We start from the raw sequence: 14,126 nt of genomic DNA, 5'->3' as shown, positions 1-14,126 counted from the left end.
TCATGGCCCTCCTCTGGACTTGTTCCAACAGTTCCATGTCCTTTTTATGTTGAGGACACCAGAACTGCACACAATACTGCAGGTGAGGTCTCACAAGAGCAGAGTAGAGGGGCAGGGTCACCTCCTTCGACCTGCTGGTCACGCTCCTTTTGATGCAGCCCAGGATACGGTTGGCTTTCTGGGCTGCGAGCGCACACTGCAAGCGGCTCATGTCCATTTTCTGATTGACCAGCACCCCCAAGTCTTTCTCTGCAGGGCTGCTCTGAATCTCTTCTCTGCCCAGCCTGTAGCTGTGCCTGGGATTGCTCCAACCCAGGTGTAGGACCTTGCACTTGGCATGGTTAAACTTCATGAGGTTGGCATCAGCCCAGCTCACAAGCATGTCGAGGTCCCTCTGGATGGCATTCCTTCCCTCCAGCGTATCAACCAAACCACACAGCTTGGTGCCATCAGCAAACTTGCTGAGGGCGCACTCAATCCCACTGTCTACTTTTGTTTTATAACCTCTTCAGTGGTTTTCTGTTCTACAAGGGATGATTGCCTACTGGTTTTGGTTTCCTATCTAACTACTATGATGCACTTCTTTACAAGACAAGGGAAAAGAACTCTGGAATCTTCCCAGTGAGATTGATAATGGCTCATAGATATGTTACATCACTGACTTCCAAGTCATTTTCTCCCTATCAAAAATGGAAGAAAGAGGATATTAGAAAGAATTGCAGTCGGTGTACAGACTTCCTAACTTCATTTGTTTTTTCCCCTTTCACATTTCTGTCAGGTAATCTCTGGAACATCCAAGTGCCAGCTTAATTCTACTGACTTCCAGCAGGGCAGAGAGTGGTTTGGGGAATGCAGACATGATTTGGCCTTTTCTTCAGCAGATCTCAACTGAGAGCACACTTCAGCTCACATACAGGCATTAGCCTACTTCTAGTGAGGCTCTCAGAGTCTCACTTAGGGAGAGAAACATTAATGCTAATAAGAAAATGCATACCTGTACTGTCAGTGGTAAGCCACTGGCTTGTCTGGACACACAGATCCTACTGGGCTTTCAAAACTGAACTAGTATTTGTAGTCTGGTTCCTGCATAGGTTGTGAGCACGGTCATGAGGACAATGCTGAAATTGCTATAAGAAAAGAGTCTAGACAAACAGAAAGTTAACAAGAATATGTTTATTTGTATGGTTTCAATGAAAAATAGTCAATAAATTTAAATTTAAACAATCTCAGTTATAAGATATTAAAGCAACTGAAGACACAAATTAACCCTAGACTTTTACAATCCATATACCCAGTCAAATAAATACTTCTGTGAGTCCAGGCACTGAACTTTACAATAACTAATATGAGGAGAAAAAGATCTGTATTTTCTCTGTGCTAAACAGAAGATAGGCTTCATGAACTAAGGGTTCCATTATCATCAGACCTTTTGGTTAAAGCAGTTCACTCAGCCTTCCCAGTGGCATTTTAACTTGAGACCACAACTCATGTTTGAATCTTTAAGAAAGACATATAAGTAACTAGGAAAAATGGAAATACCCTGCCAAGAAGTTAAGCTGTAAAAGAGAGCAACAGAGATGTAAAAGTTAGAAACTACTTTCTGGGGTAACATTTCTGATGGACTTCTGAAGAGCACTCCCTGGCTTTGCTGTACAAACACCAAAAATGGTGTTACCCACATTCATGCTGTATAATTTGTCATCTTAATTCCATGTGTCATTACCTCAAGTTATAACTGCCTTTTTATATTCAAGATATAAATAAATATCTTTATATCTTTTATCTCCTATGCTGGAGATATTCAAGGCCTGCCTGGACACGTTCCTGTGTGATGCACTCTAGGTTACTCTGCTCTTGCAGGGGGGTTGGAGTAGATGATCTTTTGAGGTCCCTTCCAACCCTTGGGATTCTGTGATTCTGTGATTTTGGTCCTGAAAGTACCTTTTCCACTATTCTTCTGTTGAATTGGACTGAATCAATTAAAAAGTACCCAGCAATGACATCTGTTTAGAAGAAGAAAGAATCACAGATCTGAGACTTGTCACAGCCAGTTGCTTTTCATTGTCACACACAGCTATATGTTGCTGGCTATTCCCACAGCCAGTTGCTTCACTACAGGTATTTATATCAGCAGAGATTTGGCGCACAATCAAAGAAGCTAACAGGAACTAAGAAAATTACTAGGCTGAATGACACTGGGCTAGCTAACCTAAATTCCCAGCAGAATTAGGCATTTGCTTGGTTTCGCTAAGTTCTCCTTTTAAATTTACCATGTCTCATTCTGTTGAGCTGCTGGTCTCATTGATTGGTGTTCATGACCTGCATGTAGAAGGAGTAAATAAAAAGACAATAGATTAGAAAGTATGTTGGATCTGATTATTCATTATGCATAATGATTATCTAATAGGGATATTTTGCTGTACGTATATTTTCTAGCAAGATTTCAAAGTGTTGCACAAACATTAGGATATCGAGCAACAACCCAGAACTCCTTAATGCCAATTATTTTCTTTGTCAGGAAAATATGATCCTTCTCTTTAACAAATACTAGCATGGATAGGCTGGAATATCTTGGAAATCCTGATTTCTATGTACACAAAAAAAAGAGAACCACACCTACCTGGTGTTAGAAACATATATAGTCATTATAACATAGAGAAAATTGTGAATTCCATGTCACTGCAAGTTTAGTCAAAACTCCTCTCTCTGATTAAATATATAATAACATACAAACACTTCTATATTTAAAATTGTCCCTTAGATACAAGGAATAAAATGAGCTACAGAGCTGACAATTTGATGTCCAATCTGCATTCAGTACACAGAAATCCAAACACGGCTCTGAGAGCATCTAGAAATCATATATTCTTGCAGTATAATACCAGTGATTATAATACTTAATTATTTGGCACTGATGCAATGTTACACCTGAGCGACTGGAAAAAAAGGAAGAAAAAACTACTTTTTGCATAACAACATGAGTTTTCTTAAGGGTTGCCAAGGCCACCAGTTAGTTAGAGTCTTTATGCAATCTACTTAATATCACATTTCAATTGCTCCCTTTAGAAGTAAAGAAAAATTTTCTTTTCGAGACACACCAGTATCTTTGTAAGAACTGAAATGATAAAACTACAGTATCAGGCAACATGAAGAGGATAATTAAGATGAAATCTTGCAAAGGATGTTTTAATGACAAAAATTAACTATTCAAGGATTGTGCAGCTGTGCTTCACCACCAAGACAATGCCTGATTTCCTCAAAGTATGTTAAATGTCTCAACACAGACCACAGTCCTGGCTTACAGTACACATAACTTCGGGGCTTTTTAACAAAGCCCTTTAAGATAAAAATATATTCACACATAGTATCTCAAATGGGGAAGTTTAAAGCTTTAATCACTTAAAATTGTAATATTTTAAAAACTAAAACCTATAAACTTGATACAAACTCTAGAAATGGTTAGAAATACTGAAACATATCTTAACTATGTCATCTAACTAAAGGAAAATTGATTCCAACTATTACTCAGTTATCTCTTTTATTTCCAAGGTTTTGATCAAGACTGTCTTTGAGGAATCTGTTCATCATAAAACTCTAGAATGCAGCACTTTACATAGTGTTTCACAGAAAATGTTCTTGGTGCATTATTAATTACCATCAGTAATGCTTGTTCTACTTTCCTTTTTACTCAAGTCCTAATGAATGGTGATCATTCTTTCCTGAATTATGTTTCTTAATCAAGCTCCTAGTTTTAAATGGATTTTCCTCTATTCCTCAAGAACTATTATAAGTTAACTGATATAAAATGAAGACCCTTATTGATATTGCCATTGTATCAATAGGCAAAAATTTTAAGTTTCAGCGGTAGGGATTTCAGAAACTGGTAAGATCTTATCATAAACTGATAACTTCTTTATCACATAACTATTAATTTTTGCTATTACTCTACCACAAAAAACTGTTTTCTCTTGTGGTGCTGTACTCCACAGCTGTGCTTACAGCACAGAAGCAGTACAAGTATCTTCAGCATTCTCTGGTAAACATGATACATTATTACAGGGGAAAATTGCTCAGTTTACACCAAAATGAAAATTTAATCTATTTATTAACAACATGTAATTAACCAGCAATTAGTGAACTATATATTCAAGGTTCAGCAATATAAGTGAACCACAACATTAGATGCATACAAAATGTTAATAAACCACAATACTAATGCATATGAAATGCTTATAATAAACACGTACAAAACCAACCTCCTACAACAACCCTCCCAAAAAGCTCTAATCACACACAGGTGAACACAGTTACACGTGCATGTCTTTGTCACATGACCCATGAGTATTTACAAGCACACACTCCCCATCTGGGAGCATTCATTCCCCTCCTTACACATCTCCTGATAGAGATTTGGGTGCTCTAGGTTTCCACACATCTGTGCAGCTCCTTACAATCCCCTGAATCACACACCAGTGCAAAAGGACTACATAACTTCATATACGCACATCACAAGTGGGGGTGTTTATTGTTGCAGCCTGTATTGGCAGTTCACTAGCTGGATACAGACTTGAGTCCAACAGGGAGGACGCTTCTTGCTTAGGCAGAGGTTTTGATGCCTGCAGAGCAATTTTTTTATACTTCTTTTCAGGCTGTCTCCCTCTTCGAAGAGTCTACATGCAACTATGACTGCATTAAGCAAAAGAAGCTATAGTGATCAATCTCCCAATGTAACATTCTAATAAAAACAAAATCACAAACATTGTGTCTCCAGAACTCAAATCTGAAAAAGAAACATTCCTTCCTACTCATCTTCCACGTCCTGCACAACAGCGCAATTAGGGGCACCCTTACACAAATAAAGAATGGAATACTTCTCACTTAACTTTAGATGTTTGCATCTGAACCAGTCACCTGAGTCCTGTAACAGGTTTTAGATTTCTCCTTTAGGATGAAACAAATCACATATTAGACATGTATGTTTCTCTCCACTGACAGAAAAGAGATTTTTGACTTCTAGTTCAGATGTAAGTTTGAGTTGTATAGCTAAATTTATGCAAGCAGAATCTCATACCTAGTGTTTACAATGTCTTCTAAATTGGAAGCACCAAAAAAATGGAGCACCTCTTTTTTTTTTTTCCTTTAAATGGAGAGGTTGGTTACTTTCTGCATCTCTTTCACTTTTTCCTCCTGCCTCCAGCTACTATCCATCAAAGCCAACTTGTATTCCCCCAAAAGAATAGCATTAACACATACCTATACTTTACTGGTCAGATACATTACTGAAACTAACACCTCTATTTCAACACAGTAAGACTTACTTAACACAAGAGCTCATCCATTTGAGGCATTCTTTAATGGTCTTTTTCCTACTACAGTCTTTCAGTAACTGATGACTATGCACACTTTGACAAAGACTCTTGATACGCTATTTTTGCAGGCTGCCTGCTGAAAAACTCTTTTTCAACATAACTTTGAGTACTGGTTAATTATATAATGGAAAAGAAAGCTGGGAGAACTTTTTGCCTGCCTACAGGTGGGTGGTATGTTTCCAAGTACTGCAAAAAGTAATTCCCACATAGGCTTTAGTGGCATCAGCTTGATAGTAGAGAAATCTAGTATATTTAAAGCTGTTGTACATTATTGCCTTTATATTAATAGATATATGTAATCCAATATAAGCAGTTCACCTTCAGCTGAATGCTGATTTCTGTATGTAACTTCTGATTTTCACATCATACTAGACACAAGACTGTGGGGCAGGTAACACGAACTATTTTGAAGTTCACACATTCAAAAATTCTGTTAAAATTCTAATTACATGAATGAGGTGTGTTTTCCCTGCCAAGCCATGACACCATCAAAGCAAACATTTGTTTGTTTCCTTTCTTCTTCCAGGTCAAATTTCCTATTGGTGTGCTGTTCTTTCCTGCAAATTGAAGAGTAATCTGTAGCCATATAAAATGTTGGAAAGTGTGTAATCTGCAGTCCTGAAGAAGGGAAGCAGGAAAATGTGAGTGATTGCAGCACTTACCACAGATTTGGTACTACTGAGTAGATAGGCTCTTCCATAAACAGAAAAGAAATGCTCTGGTGAAAACGGGAAACAGTAAGTGAATGTTCTTGGGTTTGACACAACCACACTTGCTCCTCACCTAAAGCAAATCAGAGATAGCAAATTATACAAAACCTAGCAAACTAAATAAAAAATAAAAGCAAAATATATATGTTTGAGGAAGAAAACTAGAAGATAGCAGAATTAAAAGTAACCTGACCCTTTGTCATTAATACTCTTATCATAGAATCACAGAATCATAGAATCATAGAATATTTTAGTTTGGAGAGCACTTTAAGATCACCTAGTTCCAACCCACCTGCCATGAGCAGGGACACCGCACATTAGACCATGTTGCCCAAGGCTCTCTCCAGCCTAGTCTTGAACACTTCCAGGGATGGAGCATCCATCACTTCTTCATGTTTTTTGCTACAGGACTAACATATTGGAGAAGGTTGTGGTTTTTTTAAGGACATTCTTGAAAATACAGTAGCAACAACTGTAATTCACACTCAGATAAAGCATTCACACTACCTTACATGAAATCTGATACATTTCATACATTTACCTGAAAAAAATCTCAATATAAATTATATACTTCTGTTATAAATCTATTTTAACACAATCAATCCATTGTTCTTTACAATGAACACTGTTTCTAACATAAATGCGATTCTAGGTCAAAGCAAAGGCTAGTGATTCATCAAGCTTAGCATCTTGTCTCCAAAAGAGAACCCAAAGTAAAAAGAGAACAATATGGCACATAGTGGGATTTCTCCCCAATGATTTCCTAACCTCCACAAATACACAACATTGGGACTTCCTCTCTCAGAGATAATGTCTTTGTATTCAATAGGTATTGGTGGATTTTCCTTCCATGAACTTGTACCCTCTTCTCCTGAAGGCATGTAAAATTTGATGGAATTTGTGGAGTTTCTTCCAAAAGATATTACAGACACTAAAACAAGATGAAGAACCAAATCTTCTTGCTTGCATTGAGTGAAGCTTCAGTTAGGTTCAATTGGTGCTCCCCAGCTTTTTCATTGGAAGAGAGAGTAAACAAGAAATCCCTAATTCACCATCTTCATTCAACTTGGAGGTTTTTAGTCCTCAATTACCTTTCTATAGAATTTTTTTTTTTTCCCTAGACTGAAGAACTCTGGTTTGCCTAATTGTTCTTATTATAGCCACTTCACACTTTGGTTACCCTTTTTACCTTTCTTTTCTTCCAGTTTGACTGTAGCTTTTTTAAGAGGAAGGGGTAACAATGGTTGAGTACCAAACTCATGCCTTCTAAAATCCCTTTTAAACTCAAGACCTTGTTCCTGAAAGAAGATGGACAGCTCAAAGTCTAACATATTATGTGCAAAGTTGTGGGTGTTTTTGTATGCATCATGAGACATTTTAGATAAAACTGTATTTAAACACATTTGCCACCTCAACTTTCAATCACTGTCTCTGTCATCTTGTAAAGATAATCAGAGATGGTCTGTGAGTGCTAGGCAGTTCCTATTTTACCCTGCAGTGCTAGTCACCTTTAAATAAGAAAATTTTGCACGTGGTACCATACGGTCTCCAAAAATTAAGAATTAAAATCCAGCTATCCTTGCACAATTTCCAGAACAGTAGCCTCTGACTTTGCTGATAAGTCAGTTAATTTAAAGTAGTTCTGAACAAGCTTCCATTCCACCCTGTCACTGTTTCTGTTTGACTTCACCCCAATGCCAAAGCTTTTGCCATGTTGCCTAAAATGTTATCACTTATCCACACCCATGTCCCTATCTTCCTACCTTTCCTCCTTCTTCTTCCACGTAGGGTTGCAAAAATTTCAATATGCACTTTTATTCCCTTAATTTCAGTTCACATTCATGGATTTGATTTTGCCTATATAATTTCTTTCACATACCCTTTATATTTGCATTTTCTTTCATAATACTGTCTTCCACATGTCTCATTTGCCAGTTTACTTGTTAACTGCATTTTAAATACTTCCAAACTTTTATTTAATCACAGCTATGTTTTGATTCTTATATTTGTTGTGCAAACCTCACAGAATAAGCCATTTAAACATTTAACAAAGACTCTTCCTTACACTGCTTTTACTGTTTTTATTATATTAATACAGTTAGACAGGCCCTACCAGATTAATCTCTCACCGGATGCAGTGGGAGACATGTCAACTTACTCCAAATATGGATTAGAATTACTCAAATCAATATATAAGCCAGGCTTGCAGTATCTGGGTGTCAATCCAACAAATTCTAGGGTTTAATAATCAAATCCTCTGAGAATCTGTAGTTCCATTTGAAGTGCAATTAAATTCAAAAGATAGGAATCATCTAAGCAAATGTAAATGTCTAAAATGTAGCTATATGAACCAGTTGTCTAGACTCTCTTTATAGTCACAACAGAAAGATAAGCACTTTTGTGGTATGATTCATCTGACCTTTTAGAAATGTATGAGATCAGCTGAACGCTGCAGGCACTTGTTTCTGTGCTAGGACTACAAAAGACTAAAAGACTTTTCAGACTAGGCTATCTCAGATGCCCCTTAAGCACCTATAAGGGGAATCCAGAATGAATAGCCTTAAAGATGTCTGCAATAAAAAGGCCTTAAGTTAGCAGGATGAATATCAAGCCAAACATTTCAGCCTAACTGCCACAGACATACACAGACACCCTTTCTGAACACTTGTTTGAAAGGCATTTTAATAGCAACCAAACTTTTATTACAGTTTGAACTGGGGGTACTAGTCCTTCCAAGACTAGGAATCTTTATTAGCAGAGATAACTTCTTTTTTAACTAGGTTAAAGAAAATTAGAAGGAAAAACTGTCATTATGTATTTTGAATGTCAATAATCCAAAATTAAAATCCAAAATTAAAAAGGTAACTTTGGTGTGCACTCTTAAACTGTTTAATTAAATTACTTTCTTCCTTTCAATTGATGGGATTTTACCGATCTTTGCCAACATTAATGCTATACAATGTAGTATAAATAATGATACAAGTTCCAGAAACACTTAATCTGGTTTCCAAAATCAAAAGGTGTAGCAGAGCCAGGATATTGCTACTACATTCATGATTCTAGGACTAATCAAGAACGGTTGTTTTTATCAGTATAGAATCTGACTGTCAAAAGAGCATAAGTTTCCACTAAGTCCCAAATTCTAGAAAATCCCACAACTTTAAAAGATACCCAAAACACTTGGTCATAATCTGTGTTGTGATCTAAGGGACAGGAACTAAACTAAGTGACATTTGCCACATTCTCAACCTGGCAAGCAGAGTGACAAGAGATGTTTCTGTACGTCTTAAGCAATGCAAGCTCAAGCTCCAACCTAATATATTTTCATCCTAGTACACACAGAGTCTTGGGGCACGTTCAGAGTGCTATCCAACAGCTGAACGTCACAATACCTCTTGTGGAACATCTCAAGCTGACTGGAGAGTTTTCAGAGCTCTTTAATATAGCAATGCTCTTTTAAAGCTGAAAAAAATACCCGGGGGATCAGGCAGTGAACAAATGATTCAACATCTAAAGCTGTTTTCTCCTTCCTCTACTCACTGAATTCTACAGACTGCTGCACACTATAGGTGTTTGTTTCTTTTAATACAGTTCACGAGCAGAGCAGCGTGATACGTTGCCACCTGCTGTAGAGTTGATGTAAAAACCTTTGCTGATTCCTGTATGAGCAAAGTCTGCGTCACTGCAGAGGCACATCTCTGCGTGACCCATTCCGGCAATGCCGTCAGCTACATTCCTTGCTGACTCACGTCTTGCAAAGAAATCCGCTCTGATGAAAAAAACTGACATGATGCGGAGCAGGCAAGAAGTGGGACTGTAGAACTTGCCTCAGAACGGGGAGAGAAGGCAAAGAAGCTGGAAGCATTCAAACAGGAATGCAAATACAGGTGTTTACAGTTGTCAACAATCAACGTGTTGATCCTGCCATAAGATGCTGGAGAGATGCTGAAATTTTATGACTGTTACATAATCACTCGTGTAAATGGGCTGCTTTTAGAGGGAGGATGAAAGTCTGGCTCACGTTAATCATTTCAAGCATTTCTTGCACATAATTTAACAAACAGATCTGTGTTTCATAATGGAAACCTTGTTCCAATTACCTGCCCAGCAAACCTTTGTGCAAAGGACCTCTTAAAAGTGGTAAAGCAAGCACAGTGCACAGATTTTTTAAAGACAGCAATAAGCTCACAATTGCTATTTATAAAGATAGTATTTTCCTTAGTAACAGATTGTTAATATAATTAAGCTTGGAAAACCTTTTCCTTATTTCCAAAGAAAACAGTTTTACTTGCTGCCAGCTGCTTTCTATATACTCCTATATAAAATCATATGAGAAATATGGTTTTCCCTTTCTTTAAAATATGCTATTCTATATGCTGCTGTGAGGAACTATTACAAAACCAATATTCATTCTTCAGATGTGATTTTCAATAGCAGACTTATGGGCATCTGTAATGCCAGTCTTGAGAGAAGCCGATGTGCATTTTATGGTCATTCAATACCCTATACCACAGTGGTGTTCTACTGCCCCTGCAGCAGAATATGTCATCACAAATATGTTGTACATGTGCACCCTAACACTGAAAGGTCTCTGGGAACATTGATCTTTTAATTTCCTGTGAGAAGAGATTTAATTGATCACTATTTCTCTACAGTTTAAAAAGAGAAATTAGCATTTCTACAAAAATATTCCAGGTGCTTTTTGGCAAAATTGTTGACAGATATTTTTGGACAGCTCAAGAATGTTTCTTATAGCAGGAATATACTCATGACTCCATGGCTTACAGTGCTGATTCAGCTTATGCAGAGTATGCATGACATTGTAAAACATTATCAAACTGGGGCTTGAGGTTTTTTGGGGGTTTGGGTTTGTTTGTTGGTTGGTTGGGGGTTTTGAGGGGGGGTTGTTCATTTTTTTTATTAGATTTATTTTTTCCCAATGCATAACTTTATAACAAAAATTATTCTTGTAATTATTAAATTATTAAAATTGTTAAAAATATATAAACAATGTATTGCTTTTAGGTGTTCTACATAGAAGAACAGATCGACACTGTCCCACACGACATTCTTGTCTCTAAATTGGAGAGACATCAATTTGATGAATGGACCACTCAGTGGATAAAGAACTGACTGGAGGGCTGCACACAAAGAGTTGCGATCAGTGGCTCAGTGTCCGCCTGGAGACCTGTAACGAGTGGTATCCCTCAGGGATCGGTGTTGGGACCGGTCTTGTTTAACATCTTCGTCGCTGACACGGACAGTGGGGTTGAGTGCTGCCTCAGCAAGTTTGCTAATGACACCAAGCTGTGTGGTTCAGTTGATATGCTGGAGGGAAGGAATGCCATCCAGAGGGACATTGACACGCTTGTGAGGTGGGCTGATGCCAACCTCACAAAGTTTAACCATGCCAAGTGCAAGGTCCTACACCTGGGTCGGAACAATCCCAGGCACAGCTACAGGTTGGGCAGAGAAGAGATTCAGAGCAGCCCTGCAGAGAAAGACTTGGGGGTGCTGGTCAATCAGAAAATGGACATGAGCCGCTTGCAGTGTGCGCTCGCAGCCCAGAAAGCCAACCGTATCCTGGGCTGCATCAAAAGGAGCGTGACCAGCAGGTCGAAGGAGGTGACCCTGCCCCTCTACTCTGCTCTTGTGAGACCTCACCTGCAGTATTGTGTGCAGTTCTGGTGTCCTCAACATAAAAAGGACATGGAACTGTTGGAACAAGTCCAGAGGAGGGCCATGAGGATGATCAGGGGGCTGGAGCACCTCCTGTGTGAAGATCGGCTGAGAAAGTTGTGACTGTTCAACCTGGAGAAGAGAAGGCTGCATGGAGACCTCAGAGCAGCCTTCCAGCATCTGAAGGGGGCATACAGGGATGCTGGGGAGGGATGCTTCATTAGGGACTGTAGTGATAGCACAAGGGGTAATGGGTTAAAACTTGAACAGGGGAAGTTTAGATTGGATATAAGGAGGAAATTCTTTCCTGTTAGGGTGATGAGGCACTGGAATAGGTTGCCCAAGGAGGTTGTGAATGCTTCATCCCTGGCAGTGTTCAAGGCCAGGTTGGACGAGGCCTTGGGTGATATGGTTTAGAGCGAGGTGTCCCTGCCCATGGCAGGGGGGTTGGAACTTGATGATCTTAAGGTCCTTTCCAACCCTAACTATTCTATAATTCTATGATTCTATGAATATATCATTACTCAATTCACTGTAAAAAAGCACTTAGTTCCATGCAACTGAAAGTCTTTATCTAACATGCCAGTAAGTCATTATGGTAGAAAAAACTTTCTTGCAATTAAAGCAAAATCTATTAATAACTTTAGTCATGATGGGTTGTTACTCATGGGGAAAAGACTGACAATAACACGGAAAAGCTTACTTGAGTGAAAAAAATCCAGATGCTCTAGGAGAACCTTTTAAGTATATATGAATACATTCAGTAGGCCTGTAGCATGTAGAGGCTCATCAACACTCTTGTAAGTGTCTGTCAAGCTATCAGCTGATGCGTCTGTGGAAAAAAATGGGAGAATGTATTTTCAGACATAGCAGATACTAGACTCCACACTATTTTCAATCTCTCAATACGGATTCTAATTTACATGTTTTCCTGAAAAGAATATATACTTGATACACACATTAAACATTATATAACAAATGACATCATCAGAACACCAATTCTACAACGGAAGAGTGGGATATTAGAACATAGGGCCCTTTCGCACTGAGGTGTTCAATATTCATAGGATATTATTGTTACTACTATCATCATCACAAGAAAAGAATGCTTGAAGGTTCCAAAATACATCAAACTGCACTGTCACAGTGCCCATATGCTTGCTTTTTTTTTTTTTTTTCTTTTTTGTCTAGAATTAGGATTTCAATTGTATACAAAATGCTGGTGCTTTGAAAAATGTTTCCTTCAGTTGCAACAAAAATTTTTAACGTGAGTCTTAAAATGGGTGGTCTGACAATCAGCTATGTCTAATATTTCAATTCATATGATGGGTAGAGAGTGGTTCTGGATCATGCAGTTACAAAGGCCCCACTGCACAAGGCAGTAGCCATAACATGACAGCCCTTTGAATGTGAAGCCCCAAAAGACACAGCTTGGTGCTTTGTGCCTTCACCTCCAGATGCTCAATGCTTCTGTCTGAGACATGCCGAGCGGAAGAGAAATGTTGAGACTCTATCGTACAAGGCACAGATCTACCTAGAGGCCATAGCTGTGTCTAACACTGCACATGAGGAGACAGACCTTGTGGTCACACAGTAAACAGCCAAATACCTAACCTGGCAGTCAAATGGTGATCAGTCCAGTATCCACACATAACTTGCTACAAAGCATCTGCTTTTCCATCCCAGTAATCACAACAGGTACAGAGAAAAAACAGAAAACACAACATTGAAAAGGTCTTTCAACAAGCTACAGAACTACAGATAACACGAAAAATTCATTAATGTTTCATGTAAGCTAGACTATATTTACTTTGCACTTTGAGTCTTTCAAAAACCGTTTCAAAGAACAAAGATGACCTTTTGTAATTAGATGTGCTAACGCTGTTATATCCATTCAACCTCCTTCCTCCTGCATCCCTTTTCCCTATTTCCTTGAAAAAAAACCACGACAGTACCAGCCTTTGCCTGGCTCCAATCACTGCTGTGGCATTTGCTTGGCTAGAGCAGCATATGAACATATGTGATCATAAAAGCATGGGAAAATCTCCTTCCCCCTGTGAAAATAATTGTATGTTCTACTGTTCTATAGAATCAAATATTAAAGATTACTGGTATTTTTGAGATACAATTCAAAATCAGAAAGTTTCCACAGAAGTTTTTATCAGATAACTCCATAATACCCACAGTGTGGGAGTAGGGTAATTACTGTCATTTCATCGCTCTCTCTCTATCTACAATTATCTCTTTGTACTAGTAATCAGCCTTATGCCATTTGATCTCCTTTGCTTTTTAGGCCCCTAATTACAAAGTAGCAGTAGATGTTTGCATCACAAAGACTGGTTTGAGTACCCATTGCAATCTTCTTCAA

General features: G+C 38.3%; 1 long non-coding RNA gene across 1 annotated transcript; it reads right to left on the bottom strand.

Moving 5' to 3' along the window:
• Positions 1–1,011: 1,011 nt before the first annotated feature.
• Positions 1,012–10,707, bottom strand: LOC133221009 (uncharacterized). The gene is made up of 3 exons (XR_009727854.1): positions 9,620–10,707; positions 2,271–2,319; positions 1,012–1,142 (listed from the first exon to the last, which is right to left on the bottom strand). It is a non-coding gene; the product is annotated as an uncharacterized LOC133221009 (long non-coding RNA).
• Positions 10,708–14,126: the final 3,419 nt, after the last annotated feature.

The sequence above is a fragment of the Neopsephotus bourkii genome, unplaced genomic scaffold, assembly GCF_033783945.1.
Source record: "Neopsephotus bourkii isolate Nb327-2 ecotype Australia unplaced genomic scaffold, CSIRO-AGI_Nbou_v1 NB_1507, whole genome shotgun sequence".
NCBI lineage: Eukaryota > Metazoa > Chordata > Aves > Psittaciformes > Psittacidae > Neopsephotus > Neopsephotus bourkii.
This window is presented reverse-complemented; position numbering and strand designations above follow the sequence as displayed.